Source organism: Arachis ipaensis, chromosome B7 (genome assembly GCF_059453495.1).
Source record: "Arachis ipaensis isolate K30076 ecotype BB chromosome B7, ASM5945349v1, whole genome shotgun sequence".
In the NCBI taxonomy this organism is placed as follows: Eukaryota; Viridiplantae; Streptophyta; class Magnoliopsida; order Fabales; family Fabaceae; genus Arachis; species Arachis ipaensis.
This window is the reverse complement of record NC_142442.1, coordinates 109,118,742-109,138,736: the sequence shown is the minus strand read 5'-3', so window position 1 is coordinate 109,138,736 and position 19,995 is coordinate 109,118,742. Positions and strand designations below refer to the sequence as shown.

The following is a 19,995-nucleotide window of genomic DNA, read 5'->3' as shown; positions in this document are numbered from 1 at the left end:
CCACTAACGTTGAAGTTAACGTGGGTCACCCTTGGGTTAGGAACGTTAGTGAAAAAGGTGACTGCCACTAACGTTCTCGAACCCACACTTTCACTTAACGTTAACGCCACTAATGTCCTAAGCTAAAAGTCCCTGCCTACTTCATACTTTCTCTCTGCAAGTAAAGCTAAGCCCACTGAAGAGGATAACTACTTCAAACTCAATATCCAAAGGCCCATATCCAAGATTTGAAGAACCAACTAGAAGATCAGAAGAGTAGTATATATAGGGGTAGTTTTGAATCAAAATGGGGTTGGAAATTTGAGAACGACTCTTTGTATTTTACTTTCTCTGCAACTTTTAGTTTAGTTCTCAGAATGTACTCTCCATCTATGCTTTTCATTCCCAGAGCTATGAACAACTAAACCCCTTTCATTGGGTTAGGGAGCTCTATTGTAATTTGATGGATCAATATTAGTTTTCATTATTCTTCTTCTATCTTTTCTCTTAATTTTACTAGAAAGCTTTCAATCTTCATTCAATTGGGTAGTTATCTTGGAAAAGAAGCTATTCATACTTGGCTCTCTTCAGAACTTTGGAAGAGAAATGAAGAGATCATGCTAGAAATGCTTTCTCATGTTGGACCAAATTGGGGTTTGGATGGATATAGTGACATATAATCCTACCAACACTTTGATTTGGAAATACATGTGGTATAATCAGTGACCATACTTCATCTCTTCTCATGAGCAATTGACCAAGGAATTTGCTATTGATCAAGATTTGAGAGATTGAATTACCAAGAAATTGGAATCCGATCACTTAAGATTGCCAAGGAGATCAATGAATGCATTGATTGAGGAAGAGATGAAAATGAACTTGATCCGGAGAATGCAACATCTCCTAAGCCCAATGAATTCCCCATTTCTGATCTTACCCATTCTCTATAAATTCTGCAATCTACTTTTATGAGCATCTTCCCCATTCCCATTTAAGATTCTGCAATTTACTTTTCTCTATTTACATTCAGCTCTTTATTTCCAGCATTTACGTTTTCTGCTATTTACTTTCCCGCCATTTAATTTTCTGCAAATCTCAAATCTAATTCTGCTTAGTTCAACTAGAACATTCCTCTAATTAAAGTTGCTTGACCAATCAATCCCTATGAGATTCGACCTCACTCTATTGTGAGTTTTTACTTGACGACAATTCGGTATACTTGCCGAAAGAAAATTGTTGAGAGACAAGTTTCCATGCATCAAAGCTCCTTTTCACCATTCGCCACCATATGATCGTCATTTACTCGGATTCCAATCCAATTACTCCCAAACACCACCACTTCCCCATGTACCACGTCAAAATCCATCACCCTGAGAATCAGAGGTTTGCCTCAAGGAAACAGTAGATCAACTTCAAACAACCCTTCATCAACTGGAGCAAGCTGTAAGTCAATTATCTTCCAGACGTTCGAACATTCAAGGACCTTCCACAGCCCCATGTGGACAATCTAAAGAAGAGCGTAGCATGAAGGAGATACTAGAAACTCCAGTGGACAGAATAGGGCATGACTTCGTACTGGAACAAGTAGAGGAAGCTATCATTGTAAAAGAAGAAGAGTTGGTTGAAGACTTAGGAGACGCTGAACTTCCATGGGAATCCAGAATTGTGAAAAATTCTGACAAGGACGTTACAATTGATGCTAAGGAGGATAGTGCACAACTCCCAAAGCAAGTCTTTTATGAAGAACTAGACGGAATAATCCAAGAAGCAAGTTTCCTTGATGATGATAATCTCAAGTCAAGTTCTCCCAGTAATGAACTTGCATCAGCAGGTGAATTCTCTGAGATCAAAGAATCTTCCCCAAGTGAATACGAAGATGATGCGGAGGTAGATTTCTCTCAACCTCCCGTTTATGACTTAAGTGACGAGGAAGACATATAAAGCTTTGATCAGGACATGGATGCATTTGAAGAAGTCTGCAAGGAAGTGAAGAAATTCACCGAAGAGCACAAGGGAGTAGAACTTACAGAACCACTGGAAACACCTATCCCAAGGCCATTACCACCCAATACAAGCTTCAAGTGGGTACAATCCTTAACCTTTAGCTTTATTTTCCCACTTGAATATGGTTTGCTTGAAATAGATGGCCAGCTTAGAGCTCTCTGCGGCTTTAAGAGTAAAAGGGAAATGGATCGCACTCAGAGCTGGTGCACAAGGTTCAATAAGGTTCCACGCTTCAATTCGAAGTGCACGGATTGGCATCATGATCAATCGAATGGATCTAGGAAAACGTTTGGTCACCATGGTGAGAATCTACTTTCTAAACCGCCCGGATGGAAAAATATGGATCAAGACGAATGCGGATTCAAAAGCAAAGTTTGGGATCCTGGAATCTATTCTGACATTCGTCACTCCGGGAGCCTGACAATCTGCTTGAAGATACTCAGAAGCTTTACATGCCTAGTTTGGGACCCCGGAGGCTGTTGGCATTCCAAACATTGGTGGAGATTTCTGGACGAATTTAAGCGCAAGCCGCCATAACAGGAAGCTCATCCAATGTCCAACTTAAGGACTTTAACTAAAAGTGCTAGGTGGGAGACAACCCACCATGGTATGGTTGTTTCTTTTTTAGTTTTATTCGTTTTATTTATTTTTGTTTTCATTTTCAATTAAGCCTGAATATTATTCATTCGCATTGCATACTGCATAATTGCATACCTGCATAAAAAAAAGAGAGAGAGTAGGCGTGCGACGCGACCGCATCACTCATGCGATCGCGTCAGTTGAGAAAAACAACCCCCCACGTGTCCGCGTCATTCACGCGGCCGCATGACCTGGAAATCGGCGTAAGGATCCAACGCCAAGAAAGTTGGGCTGGAATCGTGCGGCTGTTGTGCGTTTCGCACAAAATGACCCACGCGATCGTGTCACTTGCACAACACCAATCCCACGTGACAGCGTGAGCGACGCGATCGCGTCGCATGGATTGCACAACACACCAAAGGAGACAGAGAGTTCCGCTAAAACGACGCTGGAATTGCGCGTTTAGCACAATTTCCAGCGACGCGGTCGCATGCCTCACGCGACCACGTCACTCATCCTTTTCCCCATTCCATGCGATCGCATCACTCACGCGATCGCATCAACTCCCATTCCACCCCTGCCACGCGACCGCGTGCCCCACGCGATCGCGTGGATTCAAATTCAATAACCCCCCAGCCACGCGAACCCTACCCATTCGCGCCCCCCAACCCCCTTCTCCTTCTTCTCTTCTCTGCAAACCAGCCACCACCACCCACTTCCGGCCACCACCACCGACCACCGCCGTCACCGCCGCACCCACCACCCACCACTCGCGCCACCCCTTTCTCCCTTCCCCCTCTCTCTTCTTCTTCTCTCCTCTTCTTCCCTCCACCACTACTGATCAACCGCCGCGACTACCACCCCCACCGCGCCGCCGTCACCGCAGCACCACCACCCACCACCCACGCCCTCCTTCCCTTCCTTCCCCCCTAACCCCTACCCCCATTACCCTACCCGAAACCCCCTGCCTCCGAACAACCACCGTCGCGCCAACCACCCTCAACCGCCGTATCAGCCGCCGCCAACACCATTCCCCAGCCATCCCTCTGCCCCACTTTCATTCATCCGCCTACCAAGTTCCGCCAAATGCCACCCTTCTTTCAATTCCCAATTAATTACATATTTTTCTGTTGATGTTCATAATTAGGCTAGTTAGATATGCATGTTGTAGTGGATTCTTGGTGGTTAGGTAGCCTAGGATGTGGTTAGTAAATTTAGGCCTGATTAATTGTGCTGTTCGTGCCTCTTGTTTTATAATTTTCGCAATTCTGCTATTGCTGTGATGTTAGTATTGTTCATATGCTGTTCTTACTGTTCATGCTGCTATTGCAAATGATCTTTCTTGTTCACACTAATTATATCCAATTGCAGTTTGTTTTAATTCACATGAGCTGTCCTTCTTACTGTTTATTTTCTGGGAACATCCAATTTTAGCCAGAATGCTGCCCAATTTTCTGTCAACTATTTTGTTTCCATTCATGTCTTGGTTTTGGCACTTTGAACTCTCCCTTACTCTGCTTTTACCAAACCAATTCATGAATACCAGGGCAAGCTTTCTTATTCTTTTTGATTTCCTGGTTCATAATCTGCATTTTTGATGTTTAGCTTCCAATTTTTAATTCATCATCAACCTGATTCCCTTGTTTGGATATGAGTTAACTGTAGCTTCTAATTGAGCATGCTTGTTACTTAGAAAATGTTCATCATGCCACTTACTCTAACCCACTTTTTACTAATTTACTAATTTTAACCTCCTAAACTCTTTTTTCATTCCTAACCAACCTAACCTTTCAAAACATCTCTTTTGGTTTTTCACTATTCTCTTTAACCTTCTAACCAAGGCATGATGATAATTTTTCCTAATTAACATGATTTCTAATACATTTTGGATTGTTAATTTTTCTTCTTGGACTTTTAACTCCTATTCCATCCTTAATGCACATTTACTTAACTCATTTTCATTACTCCACTACCCCTTTGCCACTATATGCTTATTTTGTGATTTGCATACTTGTTTTTCCTGTTTTTGTTATATCCTGGTTTTCTACTTTTCAGGATGTCTGACACACAAAGAAAAGAAAAGGGAAAGGCAACAACTGGCAAACGGAAAAGAGGAGAATCCTCCATATCCATCCTGGACATCATGCATGATGACTCCTAGCGGGAGAAACACTTTACCCCGCAGGGGAAGGCTGACCAGCTACTCCCTGTTACTGATCCCATTAAGTTTGCAAACTGATACTGCGAGCTGAAGTATCCGGTGTTTGCAACTTCCAGGAACCTATACCTGGAGAGGACTCTGAAGATCCCAGAAGAACTCCAGCAATACACCTCTGATCAGATCAAACAAAGAGGCTGGTTCTTCTTGGAGAGAAACCTAACTGAGGTCAATGCATCTTGGGTAAGGGAATTTTACTGCAATTACTTCAAAACATCCCTAGATGCAGTAAACCTAAGAGGGAAGCATATACTGGTCACTGAAGAGGACATAGAGGATATCCTGAAGCTCGTGCCTAAATCTGATCAGCCAGATGGTTATCAACAGGCTGAGGAGGACATGCGCTTCATGAAGTTTGACTGGGATGCTGTCAAGGCAAGGATAGCCCTTGACCCGACTGTTCCAAGGGTCATGGGTCAGAACACCACCATGCATAAGGGAATCAAGCGGATTTACTTAAATGATGAGGCTGGCTATGGCATCAGATCCTAAGCAACTTTATTATGCCGAGTACTCACGAGACGGAGCTACCTGCTGCTATGATCACCCTCCTATGGTGTGTGATGGAGGGTAAGGACCTGTACCTGCCACGCTTCATTCGGTACTACATGGCCAGGGTCCACGTCCGAGGCACTCTCCCCTTTCCATATTGATTACACAGCTTGGCCGTCGAGCTGACGTGCCTTGGGAAGATACTGATGAGAAGCCACCTGCTACAGAATTCAAGAAAATTATCCCTCATAGCAGGAACTTTCTGGCTTTGGGCTACAGACCTCCATTCCTCACTCCTACTGATGAGTCAGCCACACCATCTGCCGGCCCCTCTTCCTCTACAGCTACCCCTGCTACCACCACTGCACCTCCACCTGCCTCAGAGCCAGTTTATCACTTAGTGCACTGCCTGTTTCAGCACCTAGACCGGATGGAGCGCCACAACCAGCGGCGATACGAGAGATCTGAGCGACGTAGCAAGCGACGCTATGAGCACCTAAAGCTGATGATCCGTTCTGGCAGCGACATCCCCTCCGAGCCTGACACCCCGTCAGAGCCATCTGAGGAGGAGGCGGATGACCACGAGGCGGAGACCCATCCACAGAGAGAGGCTGCGAAGGCAGGCACAGAGCAGGCTGCATCACATCAAGAGGCCCCGCCTCAGATTCAGGCTGCAGACCCCGAGGTTCCTATTCAGTCAGCACCTCCTCTGCAGCAGGCTGATCCTCAGACCACCACCACAGAGACTCCGGCTACCCATCCTTCCAGTGATGACACCCCTTCACACCCTGCTTGAGTGAGCATCAGGGACGATGCTTCATATTAAGTGTGGGGAGGTCGCCATCTCTGGCGTATATTTTTTGGTGAACCACTACAGACTCTTTTACTTTATTTTGCTACTTTTCTATATTTCTCTCTTTATTTTTATTTTTATTTTTTCAGTACTTATACATTGCTATTTTCATGTATTTTTACTATATTTCTGCATTTTGCACTTTAGTTCATATTTTAGCCATTTAAGTTTAGTTGCAATTCTAACTTATTAGTTATAGAAATGTGGATCGATTAGTATAGTTTACCCTTTTTAGCATAAGATAACTTAGTTTAAATTAAAAATATAAAAAGGAAGTAAACTAGAGACTTTAACAGAATAAAAACAACCCACACCTTGTATATATAGCATTACATGTTAGTTAGTTAACAACATTTTATCAAGGAGAAACACTAAAACTTTAAAGCCACCTTAAGATTTACATTGAGAATAATGGGAACTCTTAATTTTCACTTGCATGACATATATAACTGATATATGATTTTTGAGTTAGAGAATACACAGCCTGTGAGTTTTGAGCTTAATTGAATGGTTACGTTTAAACCAAAATAGTTTATTCCTGTGTGTTCCGCCCTTCTTATTTATTCTGGTGTTCTTTACTTTGTTTTAATCTATATGTCCGATTATAAAATATAGATACATACCAAGAAAGTGATTGAGGCCATTGTTTGATCCTAGCTCACTATTCCCAAATTAGCCTACCTTTTACATCACCCTTGTTAGCCCCCGTGAGCCTTTAAATCCCCTCTTGTTTTATAACCACATTACTAGCCTTAAGCAGAAAAACAAAATAAAAAAATCCCAAGTTGAATCCTTGGTTAGCTTAAGATAGAAATTGTGTACTATGTAAGTGTGGGAACCTTATGGGAGCATGGATGATAGAAAGTTAAAAAAGAGTAAAAATTTTTATTTAAAAAAAAAAGTTTTGGGAAGCATGCTCATGTGAAATCAAAATAATTGAATTACCATGTGCATTAAAATATATATATATATATATATATATATATATATATATATATATATATATATTTCAGTATTTGAATAAAGGGGATACAAAAGAACTCCCCAAATGCAAAATAAAGCAATGCACATGGGACAAAATTAAACTAATGCATGAGCATGTAACATCAAAAAGTGGGAAGAATATGGGAAAACAGGTAAAGAAGATTTGCTTTACAAAATATGTATGTTAGGTGAGATCTTAGACTAATCAAGGATTCACTTAATTAGCTCACTTAGCCTTATACATATACCCTTACCTTTACCTTGGCCCCATTACAACCTTAATTAAAGACCTCATGATTTTTGTATGCCTATATTCTATAATTGTTGATTGTTTAGATGAAGAACAAAGTTATGGAAAGTAAGGATAAAAAGAGGAATAGAGTGATTAACCCAATAAACACTGAGTGACTAGAGAGTAAACACAAAATCCAGTGAGGGTTCAATAGCTCATCAACATATATCTCTGCTTAAATTGCTAATTGTTTTGCAAGTTTGTAAAATATTTTTCTTTCCCATTTCAATTGTAAAAGTGTTTTATCATTATCTAAGGTTTGGCTGTGCATATATGATTCCTTGAGAATGTGAATTAATTTGACTACATGTATGTTTGATATACAAGTGAATAAAAATTAGAATTGCATGATTCGTTTAGGTAGTTGCATTTAGAATAAATTGCATTGCATGAGATTCCACCACTTCAACCTTACCTTACTCTTTATCATGGATTTAGCATGAGGACATACTATTGTTTAAGTGTGGGGAGATTGATAAACCCATATTTTATGATATATTTTGTGCCTAATTTAAGTGATTTATTCAATCCTTCACTCATTTATTCATGTTAATTGCATGGTTTTACTTTCCCTTCCTTATTATGTGATGTATGTGAAAAACATGTTTCCTATGCTTTAAAAGTAATTATTTTAATTACCCTTTACTTTCATTCGATGCCGTGGTTCGTGTGTTGAGTAGTTTCAGATCTTCTAAAGCAGGAATGACTTAAAGGATGGAAAGGGAACATACAAAAATGGAAGGAAAGCACAAAACGGAGTTTTTGAAGAAACTGGCAGTGACGCGATCGCATGGACGACGCGACCGCATGCCAGCGCGAAATGGTAGTGATGCGACCGCGTGATTGACGCGGACGCATGACTGAAGCGACCGCGTGACAAGAAAAACTCCAAATGACACGACCGCGTGACCCACGCGGACGCGTGACAGAGGCCACACACCAGAAATTACAGAAAACGCTCCCAGCGATTTCTGAAGCCCTTTTTGGCCCAAATCCAAGTCCAGCAGGCACAGATCAGAGGTTATGAAGTGGGGGAATGCATCCATTCAAGGAGAGTCTCCAATTAGTTACTTTTCATGAATTAGATGTAGTTTAGAGGGAGAGGTTTTCTCCTCTCTCTTTTAGGATTTAGAATTAGGATTTCTTTTGCTTTCAGGATTATCTCTTTTTATCAGGTTAAACATTCCTTTTTATTTACCTTCTCAATTTAGTTTATGAATTCTTCTATGTTACAGATTACTCTTTGAATTAATGTTATTTGAGGTATTTCAGTTTATTATTGCTCTCTTTTATTTATGTTACTGTTACTTCCAATCTGAAGACATTTTTATTCCAATAGATTTACTTTTTCCCTTTTTGGTCTTGGTTAAGAAATCAGTAACTCAGGAGTTATCAAACTCAACGTGATTGATAATTGTTATCTTTGCTAATTGAATTAAACTTCAATAATCCCAATCTTTCTCTAGGAATTAACTAGGATTTGAAGATCAACATAATTAGTCACTTGACCTTTCTTTACATTAAGTAAAGGCTAACTAAGTGGAATTAAGATTCAATTTTCATCATCATTGATAAGGATAACTAGGATAGAATTTCCAATTTCTCATACCTTGCCAAAAGTGTGTTTTACAGTTATTTATTTACTTTACAGTCTTTTACTTATTTTAATTGCAATTTAAACTACTTGTTCCTCATCTTCAAAACCCCGATTTACAATATTCATAACCAATAATAAAAACATACTTCCCTGCATTTCCTTGAGAAGACGACCCGAGGTTTAAATACTCGGTTATCAATTTTAAAGGGGTTTGTTACTTGTGACAACCAAAATGTTTGTACGAAAGGTTGATTGCTTGGTTTAGAAACTATACTTGCAACAAGGATTTATTCTGAATTCTAAACCATCAATCTTCCAGCTCTTTCAGAGGCTCCACCTTCAGTTGATGGGCAAGGGGGTTCAGGCTACTATGTAAACAAATAGACAACAATTGAGGAGAAGTTAGATGTGTGTGGTGTGATGAAAGACAATGTGCGTATTCTAGGTGTACACGGTCTAGAACACACACATTGGCCAGGTGAAAATGGTAACCACATAATCAAAATAAATAGCACGATTCTCGGTTAAGTAGCCTAGGTTGTAAGTAAAGCATACGCAAAACTTAGGTCAGAAGAAACCCTAGGTAACCACAAAAGTGAATTGAGTATATGAGGTATTGGATATTGAAATTGTGCGAGTGAAAGCACAAATTGATATAGAGGCACAATAACACATCACCAATCCAATAATGAACAAAAAATGCCTTATTCATCATGAAACATAAAGCAAAAGTCACATGGTAAAGATACTTGTTACCAAAAAGTGACAAGCTTGATAAGAATCAAGTTGAGTCACTCAAACAAATGCAAAGCATTAACAAGGAGCAAGTACCGGACATGTGATGAATTTGATATGAAAGCCATGATGAATAAGTAACTCAATTCACTAGATTCATTATGCACTTATAAAATTTTCACCTAATATGCAACAAAATGTAAATGTGCAAATCCAATTAGGTGCTAGTAATTTAAGGCAAAGTATAAGTATATTGACGAAATTCAATCAAGAAGCAACCCAATCAATCAACAAGCAAACACTTGCAACTTTTTTAATTACTAATATGAAAAATGAAATGCAAAGAAAACTAAGTAAAACAAGTAGAAAAAAATGGAAAAATCAAGGTAGGGGAGGGTTGGAGGGGGTGGAAGTGCGTTAGGGCTTAAGGAAAAGCGCAAACAAAATCTGCCCAAAACAGCACTTGTGCGTACGCACAGGTATGTGTGCGTACGTACACTACATGAAAACAAGGGAGGTGTGCGCTCGCACAGTGCTCTGAACAGAACGAGGATAAGGAAGTATGCGCGCGCACAAGCCTGTGCTGGCGCACAGAACATTATTTTTTTGTAAGCAGGATCATGTGTGCGTGCCACACTGGTCCGTGCGCACGCACAAGAGCGAAAAGGGGGAGGGTTCATGCACACAAGTTGTGCTAACGCTCCCACTAAAGTGGTTGCAAGTTGGCGTGCGGACGCACAAGCCTGTGCGACCGCACAGAGAGCATGATAAGGAACATGCGTGCGTATGCACAAGATGGTGCGCACGCATAGACCAAGGAAAACAGGGGAGCACCCACGCACAGACCGTGCTGGCGCTGCGAACAGAGGGCAATACAAAGAGTGTGTGGGCGCACAGGCTTGTGCGCTCAGACAGGTCGCGAAACTCACAGTTGTGTGCGCACGCACACGAGCGTGCGTACACACAGATGCCCTGTTTCAAAAATTTTTTCTTTCAAAAACTAAAGTACCAAGCCTTAGTACAATCAAAAATCTCAACCCCAAACATTCAAAACTTCACTAAATCATGATCCATACAAAAATTATCCTATCTAAACTCAAAATTGAACTAATCCTAGGCTAACTAAGACAAGAAAACATGCAATAAACTAAGACTATAAACAAAGAGAAAGGGTAGGAAAGATGTTACCATGGTGGGGTGTCTCCCACCTAGCACTTTGGTTTATAGTCCTTAAGTTGGACTTGTTGAGGAGACTCTTGCTAGGGTGGCTTGTGTTTCCACTCCTCCTTGAATCTCCATCCAAGCTTGCACTTCATAGGTCCTCCGGGATCCCATGTTCTAGTTTCCCGGTCTCCCTCTTGTTGATCTCTATACTCCAAGCCAGATGGACAAGTTCTCGATTTACCCTTGTAGCACCCCAACACTCTTTGAAAATCAGCCAATTGTGCTTCACACCATGTTTGAACTCCAATTCTTGAATGGGTTTTCTTGAAGAACCTTGGATTCAATTGGCAACCAACACTTCTTTCTCCACTATGTACCAACCCAAGAAGGATCTTAAGTTGGTAATCCATTTCCAAGAGAGCATATTGATAGGGGCCAATGAAGCTCATAGGTGAAATTGCCACCCATTCGATATGTTCTTGGACCGGGATTGCTTCCTCACCAACTTCCTCTTCCCCATCACTCAAATCATAACATGGAGGTTGTGAGAAGTCTATCTCCATGTCTCTCTCAAACTCATTGGGAAGAGGCTCGTTAGGATCATTAAGGGAATTGACCAAGGAGGACAAAAAATCATCAATGATGGAATCCTCATCTTGATCAATCTCCCTCATATCTTCCCTTCTCTCCTCTGGCTCACTTATCTCACCTTCCTCCTCATGTTGTGCTTCAAACCTTAGCTCCTCTTCATCCACTTGACATTCCATGCTCTCCTCTTCTCTACGCCTTTCTATTGCTCCTTCACATCCTCCAAGAGGAGGGTCTTGATCAGATGAGCGTAAAAGAACCAAGCGGTTCACCGCTTCGGCTATGGTAGCTACATATTGCCCTTGAGTCTTTCGGAATCCTTCTTGCACTTAGAGAAAGGCTTGAAGGTCTTGATGGTCTTGGGCGGGTGGGAAAGCTTCATATTGTGGTGAAAAATAAGGCTCATAGTTTGGGAGGAAGGTTGTATATGTGGGAGGTGATTCATGTTGGTAGGTATTTTGAGTTGGTATTTAAGAATGTGGTTGTTGGTATTGGTGTGGTGTTTGAAAATATGGTGATTGAGGGTTATGTTGAGGGTAGAGGTTATAGGCATATGGTGGTGAAAGTATGTAATTATTGTGCAATCCACCATATCCTTGATTTAGGTGTGCATGTTGGAAAGAGTCTTGCTCATTGTAGTATAGAGGAGGTGGCTCCTTCCAAAATTGATGCTCCAATCCCATGATGCAATCCAAAATTGAAGTTATCACACCCTACAAAATGATCACAACCAAACTCTAAACCAAGAGGGTGATAACTCATAGAGGAAATAGAAAATAAAAACAAAAGACTTCAATTAACAAAATAAATAAAATCCTAATTACCAAAAAAAGTAAACAAATAACCAAAAAGTATCTATTCACACTATTCACATATTTACAACAACCAAAATATAGCACTCATTACGCTAGCTCCCCGGCAACGGCGCCAAAAATTTGATGAAGAGAAAATTTATGCCAATTCAGAATTAAATAGATTTCCGTTGTAGGTATAGTCTGAACCGGCAATGGATCCTCTCAATCAAATTTTATTCAAAGGATATCACAATTCAAACTAATTATAACCGAGAGTATTTAGACTCCTGGGTCATTCTCCCTAGGAACTAGTGACGACGAGTGATAAACCCCGATTTCGTGATTTATCTTCTGCTTATTTTAGGGGATTTTACCACCTTTTCCCACATTTATTCAATGAAATAGCATGGTTTTCTAATTCTCCCTTAAATTGTGCTTAAGTGTAAAAACATGCTTTTTAGGCCCTTAAAAAATTGGTGATTTTGATTCACTTTAATTCCATTCGATGCCTTGATGTGTTTGTTGAGTGATTTCAGGTTCATAAGGCAAGTATTGGATGGAAGAAATGAGGAGAAAAGCATGCAAAGTAGAGAATGCATGAAGAAATAAAGATTGGGAATGCATCAATTGATGCGCACGCGTATAAGGCACGCACGCGCAAAAGTGGTTTTACATAGATACGCGCACGCGTACATGCCGCGTCCGCGCGGATGAAAAAATTTACCAATCGACGCACACGCGCACATGACGCGCACACGCCAATACTCTCACATGGCCCACTTAAAGGCAAAACGCTGGGGGCGATTTCTGAGCTGCCCAGGCCCAAATCCAACTTGTTTCTGAGTGTATTTCATGCAGAATTGAAGTCCAAGAAAAGGGGAAGCAATTAGTTTAGCCAACATGAGCCTTTAGTTAGTTTTCTAGAGAGAGAAGCTCCCTCTTCTCTCTAGAATTAGGTTAGGATTAGGTTAGATTGTCTTAGATCCATGTTTAATTACTTGATCTCTTCTTATTTCCCTTATAATTTCTCATTTCTACATCTTGATTCTCTTATTTGTGATGTTAATTTCTCCTTTTTCCCTCTTTTGTGATGATGAACTCATGTTGGATTTGGTTTACATTTAATGCAATTTGATATTGATGTTTCTTTTTATTGATGAATTGAGTTATGAATTTACCTTCCCTTGCAATTAGTAGTTGGTAGATTTTATTATTCTTTCAATTTATGATGTTTACTTTTATTGCACTCTATGTGTTTGATGAAATGCTTTCCTTAGTTTTTGACTAGTTTTGTTAACTCTTGGTCTAAGCTAAGGGAATTGGGTAAACTTGAGTTATTGGATATAATGGATTTGGTGATTTGAGAACCCTTGGTGATCAATTTGACACCCATTGACGATAACCCACTACTAAGTTAATTAGTAGGTAGGATGGGACTTACGGGTTGATATGATCAAACCTATTTGACGTACTTCAAAGCTTAGGAGTAAATGTTGCGTACTTAAAGTTTTGGGAAGTAGACTTAATAGGTTGGCCTCTCATGATTATCAATATTTGGTTTGTTGACAAGGATGTTGATCTCAATTACCTAAGTCTTAGCCAAGAGTTCTTTATCTTGTTTTCATTAATTACTTGCCTAATTTACTTTTCTTGCGCTCTTATGAACCAAAAACCCCCCCTTAACCCATTATAGCCAATAATTGAGCATTCTATTGTTTCCTTGGGAGACGACCCGGAGTTCAAATACTTCGGTTAATTCTTATTGGGGTTCGTTATTCGTGACACAAAACCAAAAATTTTTTATTGGGAGGATTGTTTGTTGGTGTAGAACTATGCTTACAACGAAGTTTTTATTTCTAGAAGAGAAATTCTAGACCATCACAACAAGAACTCATTAAATCAAAATGGCGCCGTTGCCGGGGATCACAATGCTGCTATGTTATTGGCTATTGTATATATTGTGAATAGCTTGAATTTTGGTTTTATTGCCAGTTTTTGCTAGTTTAGAATTTTATTTTCTTTGTTTCTTATTAATCTTTGTTTTTATTTTCTCTTTCACTATGAATTCTCATCCCTTTGGTTATGAGTGTAGTTCAAACTATGTTGTAGGAAATGAAAGCTCCAATGCGGATATACATCAAGGATTTGGAAATCAAGGATGGGAGGAACCCCAAGCTTATGAACAACCTTCATGGCAACAACCTCCTCCGGACTCTTATGGGCATAATCCTGATCCTAATGTGTATCAAGCCAATGTGTGTGATGATCCCATTGTGGTTGTCAACCACAATCGTCATATGCATATGATCCCATTCCTCAATATAGCCATATGATGAGCGGATAATTTATACGCTTTTTGACATTGTTTTTAGTATGTTTTTAGTAGGATCTAGTTACTTTTAGGGATGTTTTTAATAGATTTTGTGTTAAATTCACATTTCTGGACTTTACTATGAGTTTGTGTGTTTTTCTGTGATTTCAGGTATTTTCTGGCTGAAATTGAGGGACTTGAGCAGAAATCAGATTCAGAGGTTGAAAAAGGACTGCTGATGCTGTTGGATTCTGACCTCCCTGCACTCAAAGTGGATTTTCTGGAGCTACAGAACTCGAAATGGCGCGCTTCCAATTGCATTGGAAAGTAGACATCCAGGGCTTTCCAGCAATGTATAATAGTCCATACTTTGGCCAAACATTGACGACGTAAACTTGCGTTCAACGCCAGCCTTCTGCCCAAATCTGGAGTCCAGCGCCAGAAAAGGATCCAAAACCAGAGTTGAACGTCCAAACTGGCACAAAAACTGGCGTTCAACTCCACAAATGGCCTCTGCACGTGCAACACTTAAGCTCAGCCCAAACACACACCAAGTGGGCCCCGGAAGTGGATTTATGCATCAATTACTTACTCATGTAAACCCTAGTGACTAGTTTATTATAAATAGGACCTCTTACTATTGTATTTGACATCTTTGGACGCCTGGTTCTTAGATCAGAGGGGCTAGCCTCTCGGCCATGCCTGGACCTTTCACTTATGTATTTTTAACGGTAGAGTTTCTACACTCCATAGATTAAGGTGTGGAGCTCTGCTGTTCCTCAAAGATTAATGCAAAGTACTTCTATTTTCTATTCAATTCTTCTTATTTCGCTTCTAAGATATCCATTCGAACCCAAGAACGTGATGAAGGTGATGATTATGTGTGACGCTCATCACCATCTCCCCTATGAACGCGTGCCTGACAAACACTTCCGTTCTACATGAATTAAGCTAGAATGAGTATCTCTTAGATCTCCTAACCAGAATCTTCGTGGCGTAAGCTAGAATGATGGCGGCATTCAAGAGAATCCGGAAAGTCTAAACCTTGTCTGTGGTATTCCGAGTAGGATTCAATGATTGAATGACTGTGACGAGCTCCTAACTCGCGATTGCAGGGCGTTAGTGACAGACGCAAAAGGATAGTAAATCCTATTCCAGCATGATCGAGAACCGACAGATGAATAGCCGTGCCGTGACAGGGTGCGTGAGCATATTATTCACTGAGAGGATAAGATGAAGCCATTGACAAGGGTGATGCCTCCAGACGATTAGCCGTGCCGTGACAGGGCATTGGATCATTTTCCCGTGAGATGACCGAAAGTAGCCATTGACAGTGGTGATGTATCACATAAAGCCAGCCATGGAAAGGAATGAGACTGATTGGATGAAGATAGCAGGAAAGCAGAAGTTCAGAGGAACAAAAAGCATCTCCATTCTCTTATCTGAAATTCCTACCAATGATTTACATAAGTGCCTCTATCCCTATTTTATTATTCATTATTCGAAAACCATATCACTGTTTTATATCTGCCTGACTGAGATTTACAAGGTGACCATAGCTTGCTTCATACCAACAATCTCCGTGGGATTCGACCTTTACTCACGTAAGGTATTACTTGGACGACCCAGTGCACTTGCTGGTTAGTTGTATCGAAGTTGTGACAATTATGAATTAAGATCAGAGCACCAAGCTCAGGAGCCATTACCAGGATTTGTTCGAGCCTGGAGATCACAATTTCGTGCACCAAGTTTTTGGCGCCGTTGCCGGGGATTATTTGTGTTTGGACAACTGACGGTTCATCTTGTTGCTCAGATTAGGTAATTTTCTTTTTATTTTCTTTTCAAAAATTTTTCAAAAATATTTCTAAAATTTTCTCATCTATTTTCAAAAAAAATAAAAATGTTTTCAAAAATAAATTATTCTATGGCTTCAAAATTTTTAAGAACGAATTCTAGTGTTTAATGAAATATGTTGAATCATATCTGGCTGTAAAGCCATACCCAAACTACTTTGGGATTGGTATTCAACTAATCACTCCAGCCCATGTAATTATATGTTGCATCCTGGCTGGCTGTAAAGCCATGTCTAAATTCATTTGGACTGAGGCTTGCAATTGGTTATCAAGAGCAAGCTAGTTGGAGCTAATCCACCTGCTACTGTTCCTGATCTACCCGCCGTTGATCCACGATCACCTGCTGAAGCTTGGCTGGCCATAGGCCATGTCTAGTGTTTTGGACTGGAGCTTTCATTGAAAGCTTGGCTGGCTAGTGAGTCATGTCTAATTCCTGGACTGAAGCTTTAGACTAACATGGCAAGATTCCTGGAATTCATATTAAAAATTTTGGAATCCTTATTTTTTTCTTTTTTCATATAATTTTCGAAAAATATAACATAATAATCCAAAAAAATTAGAAAATCATAAAAATCAAAAATATTTTGTGTTTCTTGTTTGAGTCTTGAGTCACATTATAAGTTTGGTGTCACTTGCATATGCACCTTGCATTTTTTTTCGAAAATATCATGCATTCATAGTGTTCTTCATGATCTTCAAGTTGTTCTTGGTAAGTCTTCTTGTTTGATCTTGATGAATTTTTGTTTTGTGTCTTTTCATGTTTATCATATGCATTCTTGAATTCTTAGTGTCTAAGCATTAAAGATTTCTAAGTTTGGTGTCTTGCATGTTTTCTTTGCATTAAAAATTTTTCAAAAATATGTTCTTGATGTTCATCTTGACATTCATAGTGTTCTTGGTGTTCATCTTGACATTCATAGCATTCTTGCATGCATCACATGTTTTGATCTAAAAATTTCAAAAATCAAAAAAAAAAATATCTTTCCCTTTTTCTCTCATCAAATTCGAAAATTTGAGTTGACTTTTTCAAAAATTTTTAAAATCAAGTTGTTTCTTGTGAGTCAAATCAAATTTTCAATTTGAAAATCTTATCTTTTTCAAAATCTTTTTCAAAAAAATCAAATCTTTTTCAAAATTATTAGTTATTTTCGAAAATTTCAAAAAAATATTTTTCAAAAATCTTTTTCTTATTTTTATACCAAATTTTCGAAAATAACATAATCAATTAATGTTTTGATTCAAAAATTTGAAGTTTGTTACTTGCTTGTTAAGAAAGATTCAAACTTTAAGTTCTAGAATCATATCTTATGATATCTTGTGAATCAAGTCATTAATTGTGTTTTAAAAATCAAATCTTTTTCAAAACTAACTTCAATCATATCTTTTCAAAAATATCTTCTTATCTTATCTTTTTCAAAAATATCTTCTTATCTTATCTTTTTCAAAAATATCTTTTCAAAATATCCTTTCTAACTTCCTAACTTCTTATCTTTTCAAAATTTGTTTCAACTAACTAACTAACTTTTTGTTTGTTTCTTAACTTTTTCAAAACCTCCTAACTAACTCTCTCTCTCTCATTTTCGAAAATATCTTCCTTCTCTTTCAAAAAAATATCTTTTCAAAATATCTTTTCTAACTTCCTAACTTCCTATCTTTTCAAAATTTGTTTCAACTAACTAACTAACTTTTTGTTTGTTTCTTAACTTTTTCAAAACCACCTAAATAACTCTCTCTCTCTCAATTTTCGAAAATATCTTCCCTCTTTTTCAAAAATTTCTTTTTAATTAACTAATTATTTTTATTTTTTATTTTTGAATTCAAAAATTTTCGAAAAATACTAACTAATTTTCAAAAAACCAATTTTCAAAAATCACTAACTCTTTTTCAAAATAATTTTCGAAAATTATTCCTCCCCCATCTCATTCTATTTATTCATTCATGTCCTAACATCTCATCTCACATTCCAATCCTCACAGTTGTGTTTCTTCCTTTACATCACATCCTTTATCTCCCCCTCTTCTTCTGGCCATTCTTCCTTGTCATATGAGCAGGAGCAAGGATAAGAACATTCTTGTGGAAGCAGATCCAGAATCTAAAAGGACTCTGAAGAGAAAATTAAGAGAAGCTAAAATACAACAATCCAGAGATAACCTTTCAGAAATTTTCGAACAGGCAGAGGAGATGGCAGCCGAAAATAATAATAATATAAGGAAGATGCTTGGTGACTTTACTGCACCTAATTCCAATTTACATGGAAGAAGCATCTCCATTCCTGCCATCGGAGCAAACAACTTTGAGCTGAAACCTCAGTTAGTTTCTCTGATGCAGCAGAACTGCAAGTTTCATGGACTTCCATCTGAAGATCCTTTTCAGTTCTTAACTGAATTCTTGCAGATATGTGATACTGTTAAGACTAATGGAGTAGATCCTAAAGTCTACAGGCTCATGCTTTTCCCTTTTGCTGTAAGAGACAGAGCTAGATTATGGTTGGATTCTCAACCCAAAGACAGCCTGAACTCTTGGGATAAGCTGGTCACGGCTTTCTTAGCCAAGTACTTTCCTCCTCAAAAGCTGAGCAAGCTTAGAGCTGATGTTCAAACCTTCAGACAGAAAGAAGGTGAATCCCTCTATGAAGCTTGGGAAAGATACAAACAGTTGACCAAAAAGTGTCCTTCTGACATGCTTTCAGAATGGACCATCCTGGATATATTCTATGATGGTCTATCTGAGTTATCTAAGATGTCATTGGATACCTCTGCAGGTGGATCCATTCACCTAAAGAAAACGCCTGCAGAAGCTCAAGAACTCATTGACATGGTTGCTAATAACCAGTTCATGTACACTTCTGAAAGGAATCCTGTAAGTAATGGGACGCCTATGAAGAAGGGAGTTTTTGAGGTTGATACTCTGAATGCCATATTGGCTCAGAATAAAATATTGACTCAGCAAGTCAATATGATCTCTCAGAGTCTGCATGGAATGCAAGCTGCATCCAACAGTACTCAAGAGGCATCTTCTGAAGAAGAAGCCTATGATCCTGAGAACCCTGCAATAGCAGAGGTAAATTACTTAGGTGAACCTTATGGAAACACCTATAACTCAACATGGAGAAATCATCCAAATTTCTCATGGAAGGATCAAAAGCCCCAACAAGGCTTTAATAATGGTGGAAGAAACAGGTTTAGCAATAGCAAACCTTTTCCATCATCAACTTAGCAACAGACAGAGAACTCTGAACAAAATGCTTCTAATTTAGCAAATCTAGTCTCTGATCTATCTAAGACCACTGTAAGTTTCATGAATGAAACAAAGTCTTCCATTAGAAATCTGGAAGCACAAGTGGGCCAGCTGAGTAAAAGGATCACTGAAATCCCTCCTAATACTCTCCCAAGCAATACAGAAGAGAACCCAAAAGGAGAGTGCAAGGCCATTGACATAAGCGCCATGGCCGAACCTGTGAGGAAAGGAGAGGACGTGAATCCCAAGGAGGAAGACCTCCTGGGACGTCCAGTGATCAATAAGGAGCTTCCCTCTGGGGAACCAAAAGACTCT

The 19,995-nt window shown here is 39.2% G+C and overlaps 1 non-coding gene across 1 annotated transcript; it reads right to left on the bottom strand.

The window, feature by feature from the left end:
• Positions 1–19,020: 19,020 nt before the first annotated feature.
• Positions 19,021–19,128, bottom strand: LOC148553691 (small nucleolar RNA R71). Its single transcript, XR_015893227.1, has one exon. It is a non-coding gene; the product is annotated as a small nucleolar RNA R71 (small nucleolar RNA).
• Positions 19,129–19,995: the final 867 nt, after the last annotated feature.